General features: G+C 40.9%; 1 protein-coding gene across 3 annotated transcripts in view; it reads right to left on the bottom strand.

The window, feature by feature from the left end:
• LOC119659567 overlaps positions 1-19,376 on the bottom strand; it is an 89,513-nt gene extending 70,137 nt beyond the window's left edge. Inside the window, exon 1 of one of the 3 annotated variants that reach the window (XM_038067720.1) lies at positions 18,873-19,376. The gene's annotated coding sequence lies outside the window, so the exon portion shown is untranslated. The remainder of the gene's footprint in view (positions 1-18,872) is intronic. The other 2 variants (XM_038067716.1, XM_038067719.1) reach the window with 2 other exon arrangements.
• Positions 19,377-27,184: the final 7,808 nt, after the last annotated feature.

Here is a 27,184-nt window from a genome sequence, read left to right as displayed (position 1 = left end):
TCCCAAGCTTAGCTACAGGAAGAGGGCTTGAGACAACGTGTTAAGTACAATCCTCAGTAAAGGAACTAGTGGTCGTAGAGAGGGGATCAACTAGTAGTGTCACCCCAAATTGTCGTTGGAAGTGCCTAGTTTGCGCGAAAAGAGATCTACAAATAAATGTGGGTCTCTCCGAATGGGACCACTTTCAATCCGATGGGTAATGTTTTCATCGAACTCCGCCGCCTCTTCGTTTTAGCGAATGTCAAAACAACTTGATAGACATCTAATACGGCCGCAAACACATTTTTCCCTGGCCTTAAAAAAATCGGAACAACTGATTCGATGATGATAAGGAACTCGCAACGGAACGGGGGAATGGTGCCTATTAGGTAATACAGCACTCTCGTAGAGAGCGTATTTTGATAAATTACTCAGCAATTTCCAAGCTACCAAATAAATAAAGAATCAGCCGGTTTCTCGGACTTCAGGAATGGAACATTATGCATACAAATACATATCATTATCTTGTGACTACAAGTATCTAATCAGCCCATTATTTTCGGAGTTTGGAGATAACCTCGGGAGCACATGGCCTTATTCGTAATATAAGTGTGCCAGAACAGTACTAAGTGAAAATATTGCGAGGCGCTTCATGGTCTAATTCAATTTTTTAGTGGGCACGGTGGCTATAGATAGTATATCTATTCAAATTCCAAGCTACTTAAAGGAGGCGGGGGTGCTGGTAGTTTATTCCTCTTGTTTTGGTGCAAATATTGCCTCTGTGTACGTCGTCTTTCCTTCCTCTGATTGTTCCTCCCATTATTTCGAGATCGTCAGGCCCATTTCTGCTTCTTCCATGCCGCTTATACTCCCAAAGAAGCTGTTTATAATACAGAGTATTTCTTGCTTTTTCCGCTTCAGATATCAAATTCATCTGAGATTTTAGCTCGATGCAGGGCGTGATATTCTACATCGTCATTTGTCTCTCTGACAATAGCTTATAGGTTTTCTGGAATCCCTTTCTTGAATAGAGTACTCTGGATGCAACATGAGTTGACAATATCAAAAAAATCCAAACGTCACATCCCAATAAAATCCAGAAGATCAACATAGTCAAGAAGGTAATCTTTTTTCTATCAACATGTTTTCAAGATGTCCTTCATTGCATTTGGAGCACGCAAATATATTTCTAGCTATGACATTCAAGACCGAGCCCCTCCTTGGAATCCTAACGATGGTCCCCTTCCGCAACCTAATGCTGACACTGTCAACTGCTTCAAAGACTTTGCAAAAACGGAAACATCTCGAGGGAAAAATTAACGTCAAACCGCGAGGCTTTACTTCATTTGAATACATTGATGCCACAAATGAATTGACTTCTGTTTATAGGAGCAATATATATCCTCATGTTAAAATGGCTTGCCATTTGACCCACGAAAAACGGAATTCCAAGGGATTGTATACTGTTGAGAGCCTTAGTGAAGTGCTCTTTAAACCTCATTGGGTGCTCATTATTGTGAGTAAGAAGCCTCTTTTGCGCCAATCAATCAAAAATCGATTACTTAAAATAAGTTGATCCAATGGGATGTAACACTTTTTAACATTATGCAAGGCCAAAAATCATTTTCAGCTTCCAGGGTCCATCTGGATAATATTTATAATGACTAAGAGATTACCAGAATGATCATCCGGGTTAACTATAGTCCACCATGACGGTGGAACTATCCCAAAATCAAAAAGGTGACGAAAGTTTACCGCGCATGTTTCCCAACAACTAACTCCAGCAAACTCCAGCTCCACTAAAATGGTGACCATGTTTCCCGCTAGTCAGGCTCCGGAAGTAAACTTCCATAAACCCTGACAGATTACATGCTTGACTTATCCTTTTTGCCTTCAGGTACCTCTGACAACTGTGAGGCATCACTTATAGGGTTGCCACCATTCACTTGCATTTTCTCCCGAAATACAACGAAACGTACAGTAAAAGTCCTACCATAAAAGACCACAAAAATGTGAGAACCCGACAGCATGACTATTAGCTAGCAATCACACATTGCCACCAACGTATCTCGGATCCGGTTGAATGTTAACGCTCCCGAGTTTTGGAATTTGACTAATCATGGATTTAATTCTAGACCCGCTTCTGTTCCATATGCATTAAAAATTGAAAAGCGCACATCCACCTGTCAATATCAATCAGGTTATGTACCTAATTCGGCTAAACAATTTCCGATTTCTCTTTCATTTTTGTTGTACTAATTTCGACAATTTCGCAGATTGCCCCCTCATTTCTTCTAGAATTCGTCAGCTCTTGTTCGTACAGACTCCGCGTGTTTTTGTCCAGTTTGCGAAGGAGCGAGTGGACCATAATTGGGTCCCATGCAGTAGTCGATACGCCTATGCTCTATAGACTTAGCAAACATTCTTTGGTAGTATCGTGAAGCGTTTTCAAACATGCAGCGGCCTCAACAAACTCCCAGCTGGCTGGGATAAGAGGTGATTCAAGAAGGCTGTTGCCAGAAGGCGCTTGTTATAGTATCGATTCTGTAGAAGGGTCCAAACGGTCTCATAATTGACGTCCGAGATGGTGAAGTGCCATATGAAGCGTTCAGTTTCACCCTGCAGATTATTTTTCAAATACCATAGCTTTTGGCAGTTACTAATGGACTGACTTTGCACTATTTGACGGAACAAGTCGTAGAACTGAGGCCACTTTAAGTAATCTCCATCGAACCTTGAAATGATTATTTCGGGAAGCTTAGACCTCGCAGATAGATGGGCTTGCAATGTCTCGTTTCTGCCCTTGTTGCAGCATGTGCTTGAGCCGAATGATGGCCGCTTGAATCCGTTGTTCCATGCTATGGTAAGCATCGGCGGAGTAAGAGGCAAGCTGCTGGCCAGTGGCGGTGACCCAACCTTTTTCCTCCAATTCACGAGGTTGTGTTTCGTAGCGCTGGAGCAATGACACCTTTATCTGATGGAAGTCCTGGGTGGATGCAGCTTCCGCTTCAATAAGTGACAGGCTGCGATGTACTGAGTTCAGTAGTATCCGCTGTTGAAGTAGGTACTTGTTGTCTCTGACTTTTGATTGCTTTTCGATAGCACTTGCTGTTGCTGGTTCTGATTCAGGGGTGGGTGGTTGGGATGATTCAAGCCATTCAGTGATCTGATCTCGTATATTGCCCTGAGCTGGCCGTAATTCGTCGAGGTCACCAATGTTTTATGCCGGGGCAAGGGAGCGGTTAGTTTAACGCTACCAGAGGATATTAGGCACAACGCTAGCAAATCTTGCTATGGAATCTATGCCTGCCGGGCAACGTCAATTGGAGATTACTGATTTACACTGAGTGAAGTGAGTACTCGTATCACACCAGTGGATGAGAAACGTGTTTGATATCTTTGACGCAATTAAAGGGTATAACTCACTAGATGAAAAGCATAACTCTGAACCCACGAGCAGCTCTGTACATGATATGCACATAATCGAGCCGAAAAAACATTCTCCAAAAACTTCTTCTGGAAAATATACTCTCAGTGGGCCATCTTAGTTCCCATGGTAATAGCCTCCACAGCTCCCTGCAGACCTAGATCTGATCTCTCTCCTCAAGCAGAGAAGGATAGAATGACCTCCTTGATGCCGGTAGATTTAATCGTAAGACATTACTGACTTTCCCTGTCCTTTTCACTTTTCTCTCCTTGGTAAACCTTCTTTTTTTTCTCTTGCCTTTGATAAATTCCTTCGTTATACCACTTAAAGTTTTCACTTCTCTAATGGACTCCTAAATCTTCCCAAACAAGAGTGAGACTCATTTTTTTAGCACTCCCAAGACTTTATATATCAACCCAATATAGATCTGTTATTTCACGGACATCATGCGAGATGATTTATTTATGTTTTGACCGACAAAAAGAGATAACAGCCAGTGACCAATGCCCTGATCCCACGATTAATAGGTTGTGAATGTGATAATGAAAAAAAGGGAAGGTAGCGAAAGGCATTCATCGGAATGCCTGTTGAATTTCGACTGACAAATTCATCCATTCTGAACTGAAACCAACCGATGCATTACAGGTCAACAAAGACACAATTGTGTAGGTTCTCGTCGTCGTCGAGACACTACAGTCCATTTCGGGCCCCAGCCTTCATGATGTCATTCATCCAACCATCTCGACCGATTCATCGCATCTCCTTCCGTGAAGGTTCTATTGACACGTTGATTCTTCTCTACTACGTAATTTCTTACAAATATCAAGAACGAAAATAGATTATTTTATGTAGAATTATCTGACACTAAACATTCTAACTATTCTCCTTCTGAACCAAAGTAAATTATTATCAACTTCTCTCCTCCTTAACTAGAATGTACTATTGTTGACTCACTTCAAGCCAGCAGAAAAGTAGCCAAGGAATCGCCAACACTGCACCCATTGAAACCCATACAGCTCTCAACCAGTGAAACTTGATTTTTTTCTCTCCAATCAATTACCAGTAGCGATCAAGTTCGAATGTTGTTATTGACTTTCACTCACTTAACAACATTTGCCGGCAATCCGATTACTATGCAGTTCAAACGAAACAAAAAATACTCTTTTACAGTAAACATCGATTAAAGCCTACACCAACCATATCTTTTTACGAGCGCGGTATTAAAACTAAGTGCCGTCGCGTAGCCCGAAATAAACCAACGTCCATCCAATTAAAAAAGTCGGCATCGATGAGGAAAACATCACTCACAAAGTAGAACAGCGCAGAAGAAAAACAAATCTACAGACATCGTTTACGCATATAGTATATAAGCAAGTAAGTAGCCAAGATAAGTGGTAAAGCATACACTCCCGGTAGGTGCTAAATTTAACAACAAATTAACGTACGATATTCTCGCTAATTTCAGATCAAATGGCCTCTGGGTTAATGCGAAAATATTGATACGAATGTTTAGATTACGGAAAAGGCATCGTGGAAATATTTTTGGCACAAATAGTAGTGAAAACGTATTCAGCGCATTCTTTCCTTTGTCATACAAGCCAAGCTTCAGTTGTTTACGATAATAAGATTGACCGGCTTACAATGGAATGTTAACAGAAAATCGGAGTGAAATATTGAAATGAAAACATCAACAAAAGCGAAAGAAACGGTAATTTCTATAGAAAAATTTTCAAAACAAATTGTATTTACTTTTAACCGTTCGCAGAAGATAGCCCTTCTCTCAATGTCAACTTGAATGAAAGTAAATACTTAAAAAGCATACGAAAAACTGACACTATCGGCAAAGATTTTAATTGAAAAAACAAAAGACTTAAGCCAGTAACCCGATTTTATTAAAATGGTTGCAGTGAAAAGATATTGAATTATGTTTGTAACTATTGCATTGCTGCCACTAAAGGCACTTTTATATGAATATTGCCAAGTAAAAATTTTGACAATGAAATGAAGAAAAAACCTATCGCATCTGCAAATTCGATTAACTCGAGAATGGCGCCCTAAATAGCTTATGGAAAATAGTTCCTGGACAGTAGCAACCGTTGAGACCAGCACCTCATTCTGCACCTTCTGAATACAGAAAATGAAAGCATTAACTCATTCAAGGTTCTACAGCTTCTAATCAACAATAGAGACGTGCTGTTCGCTTATCTCGTATGTTAGGAACTAGGTTACATTGTATAAAATATAAATGTCAAATCAAGTTTTCAGCTCTTGCAAACAACAATTGATGATCCATGTCTATTTCTGACCTTATCTTTACCACCTAGAGTATAATGACTCGTTCTTTTCTTCGCCTGCTAATTGGCCTAACTGAATGCATCCATTACGTCAGGGTCACCATCACGCAACCCTTTCCCTGAGTTACATTTACAGGGAAGTCAGTAATCAATTTAAAGGCACCAATTGTGGATCTGACTTTACGGAACCCATACTGCCGATCTGATAGGCCTCATTGGCTCTCGACAACCGGAAGTAATTTATTGTGTTCCTCCATAACGCAGAGGAGGTTTCGCCGCTTCTACGCTGCATGAAAGATCCTCTCGGACATACACGCTTTGAACAACTCAACAAATATGTCCGGTCTGCATATCATGACAAGCTGCAAGGCTCCACTCGGTATGCCATCTAGATCGGATGCACATGTCCAGCTCGTCTCTGGTGACTGTCGCGATCGGCATCACATTCAGAGATCGCTTGAAGGTCCCAGAGCGTCGCTCTTGTTAGGGGAATGACCTCTGGATGATTTTTAACAAGAGGGTAGGGCATGTGTTCTGCGGAGGTGAACGGCCATTGAATCGTCCCATCATGATTTTATAGGTGCTGCCGGACGGGCTTATCTCCGAGCAAAGCTTCTAGTGGGGAATAAGCATCTCCTAGCATCGATGCGTCACCTGCTTTGACGATGCATTCTGTTGCATGGAGTGTTCTATCCGTGGAAGTATTTGCCTTGTTAGGCTAGTATAGCCACACATCTTTGAATATTTACTCATCCATTGCCTTTGAAGACCATCCTGACATTCTTTTCGAATTTGATCGCCTGCCCTGTTGAACGAAGGGAGACGTTTGGTGGAAGTTCTTTGAAAAGTCCGCAACAACGCCAAACCGGTGGACTCGAACCAACAATATACTTGTCGAGCATACGTCAAAGAACGATAAAAAGAATACTTTCAGCGAGACAGTCCAGAGCATTATAGGCACGAAAGCAATGGTTTACAGCCTAGAACCCATGTGTACTCTTGAAACGAGGGATCTGGATTGTCTCACTAATATGGAAGAGGTGAAGGAAGCGATAAAAAGGGATTGCCCCGAGGTGAGCAAACTTACGGTGGGAGTTAGGTCTATCAACTCTAGAGGGCAAAGATCGGCTACTGCCACTGTCCCTAAGAAGGCAGTCCCTCAATAGAGAAGTTCTATTGAGGGAAAATATAAGTCGGGTGGCACTCCGACATTCCGACACCCTGGTTGCGTGGGCACTATTCGTGACGAAATGTTTTCTACGAAGTCCTTAGTGTCAGCGATACATCGATAGAGGATACTGGAAAATTTCGCGTCCAGTAATCATCAGTACATTGTCTCTGAAAAGACAAACGGCTCCTCCTAATGTTCTGCCGTCGGGCAAACACCTACCGGATGGAACATCGGAAAAATCAACGTGGCAAAATTTGTCACAGTTCACAGACAAAACCCAGGCGCAGACAGAAGAACGGCAACTGAATCGCTAGTTCATTCTACAATGAACCTTATTACGGCAGCTTGTAATGCATTGGCTGCCAAATGAAAACTTCATCCCGGGTAAGTATCCGTGACTTGGTGGACGGCATAAATTGCAAGCGTACGAAGAAACTGTCTCAGACTTCGACAGACTGCTCAGCGCGCAAGAGGCCAAGACGGGGTGATGCTTAGAACCGCAGAGTTTAAAAATGGGAACTGCGCCACGAAATCAACAAGCAGAAGGGACACTGCCGGCAAGAATTAATTAACAGCGGAAACAGAAACTCAAGAGGCTTCGGATATAAGCTAGTTTTCAAAAAACTCGATGTCCATTGATCGCCTTGTTCTATGGAAGCAACGAAGACGGAAGGAATCGTGAGGCCCCTTAATCCTGTCTACCCCATACGATGAAGGACTACTCAGTCCTGAGGAATGCCCACTCTTCACTGCAAAGGAACTAGAGGAGGCAGTCCTGCCCATGAAAGACAAACGAGCACCAGGACTGGACGGTATTCCCAGCAAAATGTTGAAACTCGTTTGTAAATACACGCTGGATACTACTCGGCGCATTCGTGTTTAACAGAGAGTGTTTTTCCCTGCCGCTGGAAGGTTGTGAGACTTGTGCTTATAAGCAAGGGCAAAACCAATCGTCCGCTAAGTATGTTGGACACAGTGGGGAAGCTGCTTGAGAAGCTCATCAAACCACGACTAACTGACACAATGTTTGCTACTCACCAACACAATATGGGTTTAAAGCAAAGCGATCCACAATTGATGCAATTGAAGAAGTGGTTCAAGCTGTGAAACTGGTTGAGGCATACAGCCGCTACTATCAGCGAGTGGTTCTCCTTGTGATCACCTTCAATTATGCGAGGTGATGCGACATTCTTGAGGAAGTGGAAAATCAAGAGAGCGCACCTTGTGGCAGTCGTCAGAAATAATTCGAGCCCGGTGATGCGGCAGGTAAGCAGATAGATTGTTGAACATGGATTCTCTCTAGCTCTCTAGAAAACCGGAGTCGTTGTGCTGACTAAGAGAGGATTCGCAAAGTCGTCCCTATTCAGGCTGATGAAACCACGTCGTGTCGAAGCCGGCGCTGAAATACCTCGGCCTCATGGTAGACACAAAGATGAGCTTCCTCCAGCAGTTTTACAACACCGCAGATGAGCCTGCAGCTATAATTTCGGAGATTCCTTAACCGCCAGGCGTCGCAGCTGATGAATGCAGTTCAGTCCATCCTCCTTTAATTTTTCGAAATATTTGCTGACTCCCTCAATAACGAAATGTACCGTAAACACCTAGCGCAAATACAAAGAAGAGGGCTCTGCGCATTATGACAGCCTATTGTTTCGTCTCGGAGCCAGCTGCAACGATAATAGTGGGAGTTATTCCGATCGCTCCCCATGGTGCAGAACTAAGGCTTACATACCTCAGGAAAGGCACGAGGCAGCAACCTTTGGAAGCATAATCAAGAGGTAGATGGACCGCGCATCTCATAAGAGACGTGCGGGCTTGGTTTGATCGTAAGCACGGTGAGGTTGACTATTACCTAACTCGGGTGCTTAGCGGACACAGGTATTTTCAATCTTACCGGCACACAATCGGGAAATCACGGTCGCCCGATTGCATTTATTGCAAGAATATGATAGATGATGCCTGCCATATCTCTTCCTTCTGCAAAAGTTGGGAGCCCCATCGCCATCACCTTTCGGCACGTTACACTAAAGGTATTCTTAAGGCGAGAAGAGGGAAATGGATAGGAGAGATATCAAGGTAGCTGGGGCTCCCTGAATCCACGGGGTTTTGCTCCTATACTGAATGGAGCTGGCCTAAGGTACTGTGTCAAATGGTTCCAGGTCAGGACGTGCTTTAGCGGCCAGTCTGTCTGAGACAGAAGTCCGGCACTGTGTACGTAACTGTATTCCAACTCCCTACTCCAAAACAAAAACAAATCGCCATATTCCCGAGCCTGGTTAGCAAAGAGGCGAGTGCATGTCGACGGAACACTTCAGTGAAGTTTCAATATTAGCAAATTTAAATTTTTTTAGGATATCTCTCGCCTTTTGGTTGTCTCAAGCCACACAAGATGGTCTTTTGATCATCGCTGCCGTCATCTTTGTCACTGAGGGACTTTCCGAAATCCTTTGTATGCATTTAAATTGGCTACAGATATGTTGGATAGATGGTTGTAGAAAGGAATTTTTATATAGAATGAGTATTCTTTCACGGATTGAAATATCAAGATCGTGGACTTGGTCCTTTAGGTAAGACTACTGCGCTTTTCGTGAAGAATGTCACACAAGAGGAAATAAAGTTGCCTTAATTAAGAATGCGTATTCGCACGAGTTTATCACATATTTTTCTGAAGTCAGGTGTTACTAAACATGCTGAGCGGATGGGTCCATAGTTATATGTCAAGAATGCCAAATGAGTACCTGAACTCAAGCAAGCAGGAAGCCAATATAAATGGCAGGGCTTACCTTTCGGGCAGGTGCTAAATTTAATAGTAAATCTACGAACGGTATTGTCGCTACTTTCAAGTTTCCATCGTTTGCATATATCGCAAATGTTGAAAATAAGAACAGAAAATGATTGGTAGCATAATTATATCTACCCTGCACTTTTCACAGAAAATATCCTTGTTTCCACCATCAACTGCATTCAAGCCAAGGAGCCCAAGAAAAACTTTCACTATAGCCAAAGATTTCAAACGACAGATCGAAAGACTTAAGCCAGTAACCCGATTTCATTAAAGCCTTATTTATCTTTTGATAGATAAATTTGTGATAGAATATAGAAACGGTGGTGTTAAATTATGTTAGTAACCATTGGTTTCTCGTCACTAAGCACACTTGAATAAATATTACTAAGTAAAATTTTTGACAATAAAGCAAATTGTAAAAGAAAATAACACGCGATATCTAAAAATACGATTATCTGAAAAGTAACACAATCAAGTAGCTAATAAGAAGTAGCTTCCGGACTAAGTAAAAGGAAGACTGTTTGAAAAATCCAAAAGGATTAAAAACTGATCAGTTTGTGATTTTTGATACATTATTGATGCCCATAAAGTGCTGCTTAATTTGACTAAGATCGCAATCATCTGGACAAATGGACTTGACCGTGGGCTTTACATTTTTTTCTGAAACAATTGTCAAGAAATAATACCAGACAAAGATCTAAAACCAAAATATGCCGCTTATAAATACGGAAGCATAGACTGGTAGCTTCCGTGAATTAATCTCCTTTTTTTCTCAATTAACACTAAAACGCAATCACATTTTGATTCATGGCACCGATGAGTAAGACTGTTTACATTCTAAAAAAATCTATCTTCGAAAAAGTCATGCGTGATATTCATTTCAATAAGCATGAAATTAAATGAAAAGTCATGCGTCCCATTAGCTCCGATTCATAGCAAACTGCGAATTTCAATGTTTCCCATTCATTTCGTAGCTATCGTGCTTATACGATAATGATCCCGCCTTTTACAACATTGCTCCAGTTGACTTTTTATATTGCGCGTACAAATTCATTGCTCGATCGCAATCTTTTACCTCGATTTTTCGTGTATCTATTTACTTGGCACTAAAAAAATTGCAGAAAACTACTGCACAAACATAATCTCAATGCACACCAGAGATGCAACGATTACGCCCCTGTAACACAACACATTCGCACAAGTATCTATCCGAAAACCGCTCTCATCATCATCATAATCATTAGCGGAGTTAAGAAATTTGTTTAATCAATTTGGCAATAACAACACAAGCCTGGATGTACCCAATGTGGGTGCAAGTTCATCCAGTGCGCCAGTTACCACTTTTTCAAATGCAATAGGAATTATTAAAATTATCAAAGAAGAAAAAAGCGCAACGCATTGTAAGAGCTATCATATTTTTATGGCCATTTATTACAGTATCTGGAAGGGCAACGCCACACCATTCGAAATCGGCCCAAATTCTATTCAATGTTAACAAACTTTTATTGCATATTTTCATAAAAAAAAATTAGAAAAAATAGAAAAACATTCGAAGAAGAAAAAATACGCCGACCGCTGGTACAAAAACGCTCAGGAAATTCGAAATTTCGAAACAGAGTCCACTTAGTGCTCGTACTTGAATGCTATGCAGTTGTGGCTATTGTTGGCGTAAGTGTTATTAGTGATGGTGACTTGTCACTGGATTAAATTAGCATTAGCTAAGGTCATTGTGATGGATCGCTGGCCAATCATCAAACCGTCCGCTGTGGGTAACAATTACCGGTGAAAACTCAGCAATTTAACGAGTAAGCATTAGTTGACCACGTTTGGTTTGGCTCCAAAATGTGCACACCGAATGGATTTTGCAATTTTTAATACGAACCCCAACGACAAACTCATGGAATTCACCAACTTCTCTAATGAGAGTAGTAAGTCCTGGTTGAATGCAACACTCAATGGTGATATTAAAAGTTGTATTTTAAAAAAAAAATTATAATAACATTACATTACAATATCTTTAATTCGGCCTTGACGCCGGCAACGAACTACAGCCAGTATGCATTGATTTTCTGCTGGATTCGCCTGTCCAATGAAGATTTCCAATAGTAAAATTTTTAATGCGATTAATCTGAAAACGGCTACGGTCTCAGTTCGATATTTTTTTTTAATGTTATTCTCGAATGTACCAATGAAATGTTAACCCTATGAGGAATAAAGTGCGGAGCTAATTCAAATGCAAACTATGACTGATTTACTGAGCATGAATTCGCGAAATTTTTACGATTATTTTATGAACAGTTGCCATAGGCTTGGGAATATAGATGAAAACTGGAAGGCATTTGTGAAATAACCTCAAGGACGAATGATGAATGATTCAATGGAAATTGCAGAACAAGCGACCAAATTATAAAATAATAATAACCAAATGAATTGAAAAATTGTGCCTCAGTTTATGCTCTCTGTCCCTTTATTTTCCCTGCAAGTTGCGTGATAGGTAGAAAACATACTCCTAGTTGGGTATAAGTGGGGCAAAAAGATAAGCTAACTTGTTGCTCGTCAGCAAACAGGACTCATAATTGCGATATTCCAATACATCGGACATTATGGCTAACTAGGTTTAAAATAGCGTCAACTGACGTCTCCGTCAGGGAGACGTCTTTGTCTGGATTGATTGTACCAATGACAGTAGTAGCTTGCGATATTTCAGCCCCTAAAATAGAACCAGCCACGGAAACTGTGCAAACATATATCATCGCACTAATGAGCAGCTGAAACTGCCAATTATCTTAGGTTTCAACGGAGTGAGAATATCACCAAAAACAGTAGAAATAGGCAATCTTTTTAGAAATATTTGATATCCTAATCTTACTAGAAAGGGGCCCTTTCTAAATCTTAACTGGAATTATGTCAAGAAATAAGAAACAACACGAAAAACTTACAACACAACTAAAGGTTTCAACTGGCAATACGAAAGACTTAAGCCAGTAACCCGATTTTAATTAAAACTTGGATAAGCTCTTGACCAAGAAGACTACAGACAAGAGATTCGTCTCCCGGCGCATTACTGGAAACTGTATAAAGGAAGAAAAACATTTCACATGTTCACGTTCTTCAATCACTTGCGTGTGAAGAATTCCGCGAATTTTTTTTAATAGTGCTAGTGTCGTATATATGATGCATGGGATGGGCAAACATACACAAGGAAAACCAACTAGGCATCATCGTCACACGCTATCTCGTACCTAACCCGCCTATATGCATTGACATTCCATGCCGATAAAACTCAGTTTGCTCCTCCTGTTTGTATTCATCTTGCTCTTGACATACATGAGTGCATGCGTGATTATGAGCTCCGTTCTGCTAAACGAAGCCAAAGGGGATACAGAATTATACACAGCGTTACGTCCTGTCAATACCGTCCTCCCAGCATTTTAGAAAAGCTCGAAAGTCTCATCGTGTCAAAACTGGCTGCCATGATGTTAGCTGCAAGAGACTCATCGTCAAAATCCTATGGGTTTAGACCGGCATTTAATATGAGCATAAGATTTAATCCATCAGACGAGCTGTCGCTGTCGCCGAGCAGTGCACCACGGAACGGTTGATTTAAGCGACACCTTGAATTCTACGAGGTAAGTAAAATAATCTTCATATTCCTTTTTAATTATTGCGAATATTTAGGGATGTCATTGGAAATTATTATGTAGATAACTCAACACATATTCCTCTAACGCCAGAGACCCATTTTTGAACAGATTCGGGGATAAAGTTGCAACTGGAATAACTGCGATTAGCCGGCTGATAGATAAAATCGCAGTCCGGTATCCGTGGAGCAAGTGGATAGCAAGCGTTTATCGCCAAGGAGTGCTGCGAGTGTTCACATCCCGCACTATCGCGGAGCCATGGAGCCAGCGATTGATAATAGCAAGAATTATTCAAATAGTTCTACGTACTGCGAGGACGGCGATTTGTATACCATAGAAAAGGGGAAGAAGACAAGGAAGCGGTCTGGTCTCAGCGCTTGGCAACGCTCTCAGGATAGGGAAACAAGATTCACACGGACCATACAAGCCATCAGAAACGCTAATCATGGTTCAGCTAAGTGCATGGCAGAATAAGTTATTACCCAATTGAGCTGATCAGAGTACATGGTTATTTTCAGTCCCTCCAGAACAACACTGGACCGATATTAGCTAGGTAGATTCGAAAAGACTGCTGGTTCGGCAAAGATCATTACCGGTGCTGTTACCATCTCCATCTTACATGTGCCAGCCTTTTATTCAAGTGTTTATCCATACCAAATCGGAAAGAGGTCAATTCATGTTTGGCCTAAAATTAGATTAAGAAGCATATCTGTGACAACTCCAATTATTTGTGGGTCATTCCTTGATGATAATGGGAGAAAAACTGAATACCTTTCTTGTTGGGGGTTTGAGGAGTCCTAAGTCCGCTTCCACTTGATGTCGGACCTGGATACCATTATATTACTGTAGGGATTTCATTGCAGATTTTGTTATGGCTCTGTTTTCCAATTACCCAGCCCAGCCCATTGTGAAATAGCATGAAATTAACTTGGAGATTTGTTCAATCGAAGTAGATTTGACAGCCTTCTTTAATGACCTGGATTCAGTTATTTCCAGTCCCCCTTTTAGGAGCTCGTGCTTGACCTAAATCTTGCACCTACCAATAAATGATGGAGACCTTGGATATTGTTTTTGATGATTTTTCGAAACTTTTTTGGGGTCTACATTTTTTGACATTTCTCTGCGCATTTGATACATACGCATTAGACTTCATTCATTCTCAAATATCTCACTTTAATGCCATATGATTCGACGAAATTCGTAAATATACATTTTTTAAGCCATTGTAATATGCCTGGGCGAAATATTGTAAATCCGCCAATTCTCGAGCAACCAGTTGAGCCCATACTTTTCGTAATTTCATGTCAAGGGCAACTTTGTTATCAGGATCCAGTCATTTTGGTTAGTGATGCCTTCATAACTTTTCGTTTCTCGTATTCCCGACTTGTGAAAGTGCTTGTATCTTTCAAGTCTGCCCCAAAATCGTTCGAGTGCAAAAATATTTCATTTTTCTTTTCTCGTTTCACTAATTCACGGATTTCATAAGGAACTTCTGAAAGACCCATTTTCCTCTGTTTGTAAGGGCACCGAGTATGATAAAAAGCTTTCCAGTTTTTTACCAAAGGCCAAAATAGTAGAAGGTAGCACCTACAACTCTCTCAAAGGCAACCGATTTCATGATCAGGGCGAGCAGGAGACGCCAAGCAATCTTTGCAAATAGCTAACCAGCAAGGACCCTATGAAACCTTTCAGCAATGTGGTGATTCAGTCAGCCCTGGAGATATGGACCAGCCTTGAGGTTGCTTGTCAAGCATCTCCAGGTAATGCAAAATGGCAAGTAGGAATAGTTAATCGTGGATATACCATAAAAGCATGCAGGGACTAGTTCTCCAGGGACTTTCTCACTTCTACCTGTATATCTAATTAACCCATATTCCCAATTATCCCATACGACGAAATTTACAGGAACGATAAAGTCAAATTCGTCCTTGAGAAAGAGGAGCCCCAGACGGAGACGGACGGTCCCCTTTAGGTAGCCCAGATTAATCTGTAGCACTCGAAGTACGCTTCAACCAACCTCCTGATCTTCCTTTGGAAGGAAGACCTTGATATTGCACTAATACATAAGATCAGATTAGGCCGAATTATCAATTATCCAAAGAAATTATTAGTATTTTTTCCACAGCAAAAAAAAAGCTGATCGGGCAAGACCTAGAGCATATATCTTTGCTAAAAGCTAGCGTGTACATCTTTCTATCTCCGAGCCTAAGTTTCAAAAATGTAACGAGACGGGGACAGAAAATGAGTACATCTCCTAGGCTTACCCGGCTAAAAATCGATTAGCATCGCCCGATGAATTATAACATTTAACACCGATCATTGTGTCGAGGAAACCCAACCTTTGATAAGCTGCGATGCGTTGTGGCCAAAGAACATAGCAGCCCTTCCTCCGTGTGCTCCTGGGTCTCCAGGCAACACCCTAGAGTCCTGCAAAAAGCGTACGAAATGCGTCCAATCTTACGCCTCCAAAACACGATTTTTGCACTGTCTGAAGCTCTACCCCAATGATATCTGACCTATTAGATTCGACGATGATATTGTTCTGGCCATTTTCATGACCCTGTAATATGGCAAGTTAACAGGTACTGATAATTTCGCTGGGTGTCCAGTGCTAGTTGGAAAAGTTATGATATTTTCCAAACCTAATAATCTGCTTCTCTCCAACGACCCCTACTCATAGTTCGTTGGATAGCAAAATTTTGACGATCTAATTTTTTAAACAAATATTTTTAACTATATCATGCTTTTTCGACACTTTATTTTTTCTACCTCTAGATCCAATGGTTTTTATTTTCTGTCTGTTTGATGGTCTACTGTCGTCCCTACATAACTATACGCGTACAGCACTCTACCCCGCACTCAAGCATCGCCAATCCTTTAAAAAATGGTATACCGCACAACATACTAGACCTGGTACAAGTAAGGCACAAATTGAGAGGACAATGGTAGGCTGACAGATCTCTGAACTTAAAAAACAATTAGCCAAGGCAAACCGATCGCTCCATGAAGCCCTTAAGGTTCAACGGGTACAGTAGTTACAAAGCAACTTTCAGAGTTCATTGCCTAGTGCATGAACTGACCCTTCCCTGTGGAAAGCAACAAGGAGACTGAAGACACTTGTTCAATGCGAATTACCATTGAGATCAGCAGGTGGCAACTGGGTAAAAGTTGATTACAGAAAAGAGGCGACATTTGCAAAACACCTTTACCGCAGATGAAGTTAAGACTTCTAAAAATACCTATGGCTACTCCAAAGGAAGGCTTCGCATTTAGAGCCAAATAAGTTGTTCGAGTCTCTAAAGAACAAGTAAATGCACGCCATGCCACGAGAAAAATATTGAAATAACCTCCAGGGATGGTTGTGATTCACGCCACTCATATATTTAACGCAATTCAAAGTCTCGTCTATTTCCTCAAGACTTGGACTGTTTTAGAAATCACCACAGGCCCATAGCCTGTCGGTTGAAACTTGGTGATTTCTGAAACACTACTATCCCCCCAAAGGTGTTCGAAAAAATACTTTCAAAACTCTTACCACATTTAGTAGAAAACAAAGTGACTCCTGACAATCGAACAAGTTCAGAGGATCGTCTCTGAGATAACGAGCGCACTGGAAAAAAGAAAGTGTTGCTCAGCGGTCTTGTGGCACAAAAGTCTATTTCTTAAAATTGGAAACAGCATCTTTACACTGTTTAGGAATTTTGTAATTTTTTCTATTAGCGAGGTGAAATACAAAGCTTCACGTCTCGCAAGTACAATATCCAAACTGGAGTCCCTCAAGGCGGTGTTTTTGAACTGAGACTCTTCCTTATCTACGCCTCGGATCTACCAACTACTCTTAACCTGATAAACTCAGTTGGGAATTGGATTTTCATTGAGAGAGATATTGGGTTGGCAGACACAAAATTCTAGAAGAATAGAGATAGATTTGATTACAAATCTGCCATGGGACCCTGTCGCAGGATAGATAGTTCAGCGAAAAAGAGAGATTATCCAAATACCCGCTGTTCAATCACAAAAAGAGATATTTTTTTGAAAATTATGGGGTCCTAAGTCCGCATCAACTTAATGCTGGACCGGATCAAATGGAGAGCAACTTACTCCTTTTTTTTTGGTCCACAGACCCCTCGTTTTGAGCTTAGCATCCAAACTTTAAAAAAATGTGGTAAGAAACAATAAAGCCGTCATCGTCTGACACTTTTTTTTGACAAAGAGGAATATAGAGGAATGTACAAGAGTGGATCAGTTTGAAAGATTAAAGAATCAATCGATTTTAAAAGTGGGCATTTGTTGTAGACTAGGCACTACTGGTGAGCTACATTCTTCTCTAAAATAAGCTATTCAGTTTGTGAATTAGAAGAAGATTTTTACTAATTTAAACTTTAATAGATTAAGCGCTTATCATTTTCCCCGGTATTACAAGTACGACTTTTCCCTCTAACGCAGATCGTACTGCCGGAATATCTCCAAACAATTGCATTTTCAAAGAAGAAAAAAGCTTGGTAACCCCTCAAAATGTTAGATGCACTTATATTAGACATGCATTTAATTAGCCCTATTCTCCTGTCGATGACAGTCTCTCCTAGAAGCCCTTTCAAGGATTCATTTATTGTACTTTTTTACAGACAATACTCAATTATTGAAGCAATTTGATTGCCTATTACTTGCCACCATTCTAGGTTACAAGAATAGCACAAAAAGCTCAATATATTCTGGTAATAACTTGATCTAGTGCAGACCCTCTCTCTCCAAGCTCAGTTTAATCAACACCCAGGGGTCATTAGCAAAATACAATAAATTTGAAAAACAACAATTCAAGCATAATTTAATAGCAAATTCAAGACAATAATTGTAGTAAATAGCATGCATTTAAAATCGATGGTCAAAACGATAAAATATGCAACCTCGTATTTAAATCGGGTTACTGTCTTAAATCTTTTGTTTTTGAATTGCGTATGTTGGCAATCAAAAAGCGAATCGTCTATTAAAACTGAAAGTTTGCACTCTGAATTGTCTTGCTGAAGAATTACAGAATTTATAGCTTACATTTGAATTAATTTGTATAAATTCTTAAATTTCTGTCCATTGAACTTCAGATTCAGAACTCCATTTGCACACGTAAGTGGGCCGATGAAAAGCGAAATTTAAATATAACTTTCTAAACACTTGCTGCATACGAATCGTAGTAGATACAATAAAAAATAATAAAAGATTATGATTTCTGAAGTATTTTAAATATTTTATTGAGTTAGAAAGCGATTCAAACTATAAAAGAGAGTCAGTCACATTTTTATAGAGTATCATGAATATCTGCATATAAAACCGTTCATTTTCTAGGGTTAATTCATCACATAAAAAACAAGGTCATATGAAAATTCAACAATTGTAGATAGTGATTTATTAAAACTTTTTTCGCAACTATACGTTACCAAAGCATTTAACAAAAATCTTAGCTGGTAACCTGTATTGCAACCAACCTCATACTCGGCCATTTACAACTCATTTATCAACTTGAGTTCATGATCTTTGCTTTTGTTTCTTCATTATAAATATATAAATAATTAATTCAACTAACCAAAACCAATTCGTATGATACACCGCAAACTGGTAATCCAAAATATTGAAATCTTCCTCGTTTGTTGAAAAGTGTTACACTAGTGTCTGTTGATGAAAATCTATAGCAACAGTTTGCATCTAACCGAACAATCTTAACTTGAAAATTCAATCAGTTGTCAGATAATCTTTTTCAATTTGAAAATGTAACGTTCATTCTAATATTCGACAATTGATCACCAAACAACAAAAACATAAACAAATAACTCGCGATTCATACGGTTTATCGTAAAAGAGCTCTACAAACGTCTCAATGGAGACCCACGACCTTCCGTTCACGATCCGTTCACGTCTTCAACTGAAACTCAACTAGAATTATATAACTCTTTAATATTTTGTTAAAGGTGCGCGCAAGCTTGTGCTCAATTCAAGTGGCTAGCGATGCATGTGTTATTGCAAATCTAAGATGCTGACGGTGTTTGAAGAGAGCCGAAAAGAAAATCTTGAGGTGGCGGCGGCTGTGAATGCAGTTCTGTTTTCAAGAGCTAGAATGCAAGTGGTACGGAAAGTTGCATTTTGTAGATTTGTCTGCAATTTACACTGGAGGGCGAAGAGCTGAAGTCAGATTTGTTTGCATCTTATAATAAAACACATTAAATTAGTGAAGAGATCATGCCTAGTTCATGATTATTAAAATCTTTAAATTGAAAAATCATACAATGAAAAATAAATTATTTACAATCTTTCAGTAATACACCATTCTAGGATATACTTGGATATTTATACATTGAAAGTCTTCGAATTCGACCGATGGACGAGGGAGAGTAAATCGAGTTTTTGAACCCTTTAAAAGATTGAATTTCATAACTTATTATATATCGAAGCTCCACTGTAAGCCTAAGGCTTCCTGCAAGAAAATTCGTTTGAATAAATTTTAAGCGAAGACTTTCCTTCTATCTTGATATCGGCACACAGTATCTTTTCTCCCCCTCAGATACCACCTTGCCGTAGTGGGGGAGCTTGCGGTAGTTTACTATTACACTAAGGGTGTCCAAAAACACATGAAGATGGAAACAGAGGATTGTAACTCTCCAAGTGGTGAAAAGTCACAGACTTCGAATCCACCCACAACTTTTAGAAATCAGGTCGTTGCCCAGGCACAGATTTTGGAGGCCTCACCTAATTCACCCACGGAGGAATCTGTGGAAGACTTCAGTGGAAAACCTACACCCGGTCTCTACCGTGCGGTCAGCCAGAAATGATAGTACAGCAACTCCCTTAATGAGAGGAACTGGAAATCTGACTACAGCCGGCCTGTCGATGGCAACTCTTCTAAAATACGGGAGAGGAAAGCTCGGCAGAAGGAAACTATAGCCGCAAAGGAAAAGAGACTACATACTTGCCTGTCAGAACCTTCTCCTCCGCCTGTACCCAAAAATAATGGAAGAAAGGGAAGCTGGTAATGTGGACGCAACTGATATAACGCGGGTATGTGGGATCAGATCCATGCAACCCGGACACCGTGAACCTGGGAGGGCTCCTAACCGACGACACCGGAAGGTGAAAGAAGGCGAAGTTTCTTGGGTAATTAGGACATGGACGTTGCTATACCACCAAGTGTGGCGATATCCAGAGAAATCGAACGCAAGAAAGCGGAAGTTCGGCGGAAGATGAGATCCACACTGGACGCAGCAGACTTTTCAGTTAGCGCCGGTTTTCATATTAGACTGCACTTATGACTACAAACATAAGAATTAGTCATATTAATGTCCAGCATGTGAAAGCCTGTTTCTATTTACTGGCAGCAAGGATGGCTTAGTTCCAGCACTGAACTTATATATTTCTGGTTCAAGAGCCATGGGTTCGTATTAACAGAATCTGTGGTATTGGAGCAATCAAGGGGAGTAGGATCTTTTTCGATGAAAGATCCTTCGAGACCGAGGACCTGCGATCTAATGTCAAAATTTTTACAGGCAACCATGCTGAGAAGTCTTGCACAATAAGAGCTGCTTCTTTTATCTGGCCTCGCACATTGGCCAGGATCAGTCTAGTCAGTCTTACCAATTTCTTCGGGACACCGAATTTTCTCAAGTCCGTGTACAGTTTTACCCTGGCTATGATATCATAGGCGGATTTAAAGTCGATGAATAGATGGTGCAACTGGTGTCCATATTCCAACAGTTTTTCCATCGCTTGGCGTAGAGGAAAAATCTAATCTTTCGCTGATTTGCCGGGAGTGAAGCCTCTTTGGTATGGGCCAATGATGTTCTGGGCGTATGGGGCTATCCGGCCTAGCAAGATAGAGGAGAATATCTCCCTTTTTATGTATCAGACAGATAATGCCTCGTTTCCAGTCTCCAGGCATTGGTTCGCTGTCCCATTCATTGAGCACAAGTTGATAAACCACTTGGTGTAACTGATCGCCTCCATATTGAACCAATTCGGCTGTAATTCCATCGGCCCCTGGCGACTTATGATTTTTAATCCGATGAATTGCACGGACTGTTTCTCCTATACTTGGTGGTGGGGGTATTTGTCCATCGTCTTCAGTTGGCGGGAACTGCAACTTGCCGATGTTCTGGTTATTCAATAGTTCATCAAAGTATTCAACCCATCGCTCCAATATGCCCATTCTGTCGGAAATCAAATTTCCCTCTACGTCTCGGCAGGAGGAGCATCAAGGTGTACAAAGCTTCATCCTGCTGACTTGTTGCTAAAACATTCGGGCCTGGTGCGGTTGCTCCCTGTACTTTTCTAGTTCACATACTTGCTGATTCTCCCAGGCTTCCTTTTTCTGTCTGTGAAGTCGCTTCTCCGCTCGACCGAGTTTGTGATAAATCTCTGCGCGTGCCCGCGTTCTAGCTTACATTCATCGTCGAACCAGCCGTTCCGACTTTTTTTCGACTGAGGCCAAGTATCTTTGTGGCCGCATCAATGATAGTGTTCTTCAGGTGATTGTGAAGATTATTTGTTGGTGCTACATCTCCAGGATCTCTGTTGATGCGGTTATTGCGGCATCCACCTATAAGAAGGTATTGCGGAGGGCTGTGTTGTGGATGGCTTCAGTATTCATTCAAAAGTATCAGTATCAAAATCATACTTGGAGATTTCAACTGCCAAGTAAGGACGATATTCAGGCGATACGTCGGCTCCCATAGCTTACATAGGGATACCAATAATAACGGACTGCGGATTATTCGGTTAGCAGTACCGCACGAAACGGTTGTTGGAAGTATCTGGTTTTGCGTGGAAAGCGGTCCACAAACATACTTGGACCTCTCCAGACGGGACCACTTTCAACCAAATTCACCACGTATTGATCATAGAAGGGGCCAAAATAGACTCGGATCACTATCTCTTTGGCATAGTGCTCCGAGCTCGAATTACAACACCACCTGAAATCCCCTCTGACAATCAGATGAGAGCAAATACTGAAGCCAATCACAACAAACCCCTTCGTCACACCTATAAGGGGGAAATGGATGCCGCAATAAATCGGAAACTTAGTAAGAAAAATTACAAACTTTCGGCCACGTTCGAGAGAAGAACCCTCTGAATAATTTTTGGCCCCCTACATGAAGATGGATGATTCCGTCGCTTACATAACGACGAGATCTAAGAGCAATGCCATGACCATCAGCTTGTGGATAAAATTCGGTGGCGGGGGGCGGGCCACTTAATCGGTATGGAGGACGATGATCCAGGCCGAAAACACTATAAGGGCAATATCTATGATAGAAAAAGAAGACGACGCAAACCCTGCCTGATATGGAACAATGGCGTAGGCCAGGACGACAGACAGCTTTTAGGGATATTGATTTAATGGACCCCGGCCGAAAACCGAGATGTCTGGATTTCCTTATTAAGGCAGGGCTAGACCGGATACCGATTATTGTGCCGTTGATGATGATGAAAGTAATATACTATTTTTGATTTAGTTGGGGTAGATATCAATATGGAGAATATTTTGAGGCCTAGACACTGTACGCAGGCAGCTTGATTCTCTTAGAATGGGTCTGTTAAAGACATCATCATTCTCGGCCCCCGCATCCTACGCTTAAAATCAACGTAGAAATATGTAACTGCTGCATGTGTGGGTGTTCTCAGTTCCCGCCTTCTCAACAAATTTAGTGTGAATTAGTATAGCCGTTTCTGAAAAAAGTGGGTGTGGCAGGCAGACAGACTGAATATGATATCATTATCCCACTAGAAACACCGCGAAATTATACTTAAATTTATATTTGACCCTTGCAAGTACGAGGTTTTTTCAATCTCTTTCCTTGTCAGCATTAATTCAGCTTGATTTCGGTATCAACACCACTGAAGGGGATCCTCGTTTATCATGGTGATATGTCTGATTAGGGTGAGTTATACTGTGCTGAATTGGTGTGTATTGCTTGTTGTTATCGCTATGTTCGTCGAAGTGTGTGTCATCCTTCTGCAATGTCGAGGTTGAGGCCATTGAAGCTGTACCAGCAGAGGAGTTTTTTTTTTAGAATATGCGCGGTTCCATTGTGGTATTGACTTCAGCTGGTCTATCTGGCAATCTTTGCTTAAATGACACTGGCTCAACGTTCAGTGGTTTTCGCGATTATTAATAATCAACACCCTTACAAACGGTTGAACGAAGGATGCCACAATGTTCTTTTTCTTTGAACTGGGGCTTTACTCGCTGCTCATAAAGATTTCCATTGCCTAAGGATCTGGTGCCAGTGCTGTCTCGATAACAGCATTTAAAAATATTGGTCCGCTTTAATGCGTTTAATAATAGTTTTATTGAAGGAATATTCCTACCAGTATTCACTGGATTAAGCTTTCCTGATTCGCACTTGAAAAAATGCTGATGCATTCAAATTTGTCAACATCTTCTTGAATACGAATTAATCACAACAGATATCAGCGGAATTCATCGAATACAAGGTTTCGCGGTATGACACACGGAGCATTAATGTTTATTATGATGAGACAATCAATTTCCCGATATTCTCACTGTCTTTTGAACTTGCGAGAGACTTCCTAGAAATGCTAGCGTACCGCGTTCCAACGAACGATTGCCGCATTTTTGCACAACAAATAACTCACTTTGGAAGTATCTAGGTTATATGCATTATACTCAGTCAGGGCGACTACGCGTAAAACATATACAGAAACGGAACATTTGACTTTTAAGATAGGTCAACACCGAAAATCCAAATAAATTTATCTGGTCATCACCGTGAATATAATCCAGAGTAATTATTTGCCATTCAAATGAATATTGTCCTTGTGCAATAGCCGAGAATCTAATATCTTGGCTTTGAATTTTAGGTGCGCGTTCATCTCATCCAAGATAAAGAGATGAAATGCCTTCCGCGATTTGAATTTGTGTGTGAGTCACTAAATAGCTAATAATGGTTTTGGAGTACTACGTCAAGTAATCCGATTGCGATTTATATCATAGTCCGTGCATTGGTGCGCTACTTCATGGTCAGCAAGTTGGTTAGAGGCGTTCGAATCAGGTTTGAATAAGTGCCGTGGAATTGCAGTGCCAGACGTCGTTCATTAACTCTCATTTAAATGGAGAATGCAATTGCATTTGATGGGCATGAAAAGAAAGGGGACTTGTTTGGGTCCTTCATAAGATTTATGTATTTTTTTAATGGAAAATTAGGAAGGGAGCAAGTTGGCTCATTTTTCTATCCTTAAATGATAGAGGTGTGTGGGATGGCACTCGATGGATGGACTCGAGAGTCATTCGAGCTTCAATTCATACATCAATAGAGGCTCGTGTTAACAAATCAGTGTTATGTGGGCCCCTTGCTGCAGTGTAAAGCAGTAGTTTCATGCCCTGATACAGTATGTAAGCAATATGGTTTTCTATTAGACATCAAACGGATATATCACTCAATGCCTCAGAGGTCCTTTTCAGTGCAGATATTTAATAGAGTATTTTATGAATAAGGACGGTATTCTGGCTTAATAGGGGTAATAATATGATTTTCAGTGCTTGTAAGTCATATTGGCTGAGTTGAATGCATTCCTCACGTCCAGGTTCACCACCAATTAATATTTACTGGTACAACCCCTTTCGTAAATTGCATTTGTGACCAAGCATGATGGCTTGATGGCATCAAAGCTTGATCTGGCTTTACAGAACTCATACTGCCGATATTAAAAACTTCCTTGGCTCTCGACGACCGGGAGTAATCGAACATTTTCCCTATAGTGTCTAGAAGACATATGGGTCTATAGAAGAATAGCTCATTTTGAGATTTATCAGCCTTAGGCAGCAGTACTGACTTCTACCGCTTCTATGACGCGCGAAAGATCCCCTCGGACAAGTACGCTTCGAAAAACTCCGCGAATATATTCGTTTACATTTCACGGCAAGCTTGATTGTCAATCCTGGTTTGCTAAGCTGATCTAGCCACACCTCTCTGAATATTTGTTCTTCCGTTGCTTTTGCAGACCATCTTGTCATTCTATTGGATTTCGACTTCAGGTTACGCTATCCTTGAAGTCCTCGCAAACTTACCAGGATATATTACGTGCCAGTGCAGGGCTGACAAAAGTTAACTCCACAACTGAACCGGCTCCCTCTTTCCGATAGGCACCACCCCCTTACGTTAGTATCTTTGCAACCCCACTCAATGGCCCACGCATTAAATTCGGGTATCACCTTTGGACTTCGTCCTCCTGGGTCGAGAACCAGATCGTCTAACAGGTCTTCAAATTCAGACAGTGTAAGGCTCGGTGGGAAGTAGCAAATCTACACAAATACACCGCTTATTTTTGCCCTCAGAAAGCCACTAGCCGCCTGACCCATGCTATATTGAATGGCTTAACGAACGCAAGTCCATGTCACCGCCCCACCAGTCGAATCTATGACCCATGCACCACCGTCAGGTATGATTCACTGATGATGACTATGCGACCCTACAATGATTGGTGTTTATTTGTATTAACTTCATTTTTTCATTGCAGTTAACGCGAAGTGCCGGTTATCCCGCCCCTCATTTCTTTCGCACAAAATTAATATGGGGCCCCTATTGCACTATTCACCAATATGGCCTTTCTCCCCTACCTTCAGCATGGATCGGACCGAAAGAGAGATACGGGAGGAGAAAAAAGGTAACAGAACAGTGTTTGGATCATTCATCAGTCCTGGAAGGCATAGGTTTTCTTTTCCCTGAAGGGAAGCCTGCGATTTGCCAAGAAGAACTGTCTTATCAAAATATGAAACGAAAAATGATTAGGATCCTGACAGGCATATAGCAAAGTAATTTATATTTCGGATTGGATTTTGTATTGTACATATGAATTGTTTCTCTTAGAAGACCTCAGAAGGATGAAACCTTACTTATGTTGTTACCCCCATCATAGGCAATTTCTTTTGCGAAGAGAATGAGAGCATCGCGAATTGTGCAGGGTAAGTTTGCTATTTTTTCCAAAATTGTTAAGTATCAGACTCATGCTTTCGTGATCCACTATAAATGCAGACACAATAAAAATGATCGCCAGTGATAATGGACGTTCAAATACTACAGTAATTAGCTGATAATTGTAAGTACGGTAAAAAGGAAAAATAACAACGAAAAATCAATAGAAACTCATTCCTTTGATATGTAAGGATCGATGATTCGATTCAAAGTACAAGCCATGATACTGTTTTTGCAAAAATAAACACGCAACTAGGCCCTTGGTCGATGATATTACGCCTCTGTATCCAAAAAACCCTTACCTCTGATGCCAAAAGATAAGTTCATTCACTTCACAGTAGACTGTGGTGAACGCGTTCTGAATTACAGATCTGTGCGATACATTTCTAAAACTTCGTCCTAAACCTCAGCGAGGACTTCAGCCTGATGGTGGAGAAGATTGCATCAGCGGGTAGTAAACTTGTTGCATCTAGTTTCACACGGTTTTACTACTGCTCAGCTCTTGGCTACTGGCTTCCTGAAATACCTCGTAAAGCCCCTTAATAATGGTAGGTATTGTGTCAGAGCAATAATGAACTGTAACCCGCCATACAGCCACGTGAACATATTGACAGAAAAGCCCGACCCGACCCCCGGCTTATTTCTCTAGTCCATTTCATCTATTATCTAACCTAACCTACTAAACTGATCGCCGTAGATCAGCTACAGCAGGCAGTGACCTGAACGGTTCAGACCGAAGTTATCCATCCATCACTCTTTCACAACCGTGTTTGGGACTGGCTACAAAAGAAGACAAATTATTACTATCATATTTTCTGCAATATTATTTCGTGATCCCTTCGTTCATTTATTTTTTTTCTCAATGCACTTCACGTCCATTCTACTTATCACACAATATTTAAAAAATTCCAGCTTT

The sequence above is a fragment of the Hermetia illucens genome, chromosome 6, assembly GCF_905115235.1.
Source record: "Hermetia illucens chromosome 6, iHerIll2.2.curated.20191125, whole genome shotgun sequence".
NCBI lineage: Eukaryota > Metazoa > Arthropoda > Insecta > Diptera > Stratiomyidae > Hermetia > Hermetia illucens.
The sequence above is the reverse complement of the archived record's forward strand: the minus strand, read 5'-3'. Positions and strand labels throughout refer to the sequence as shown.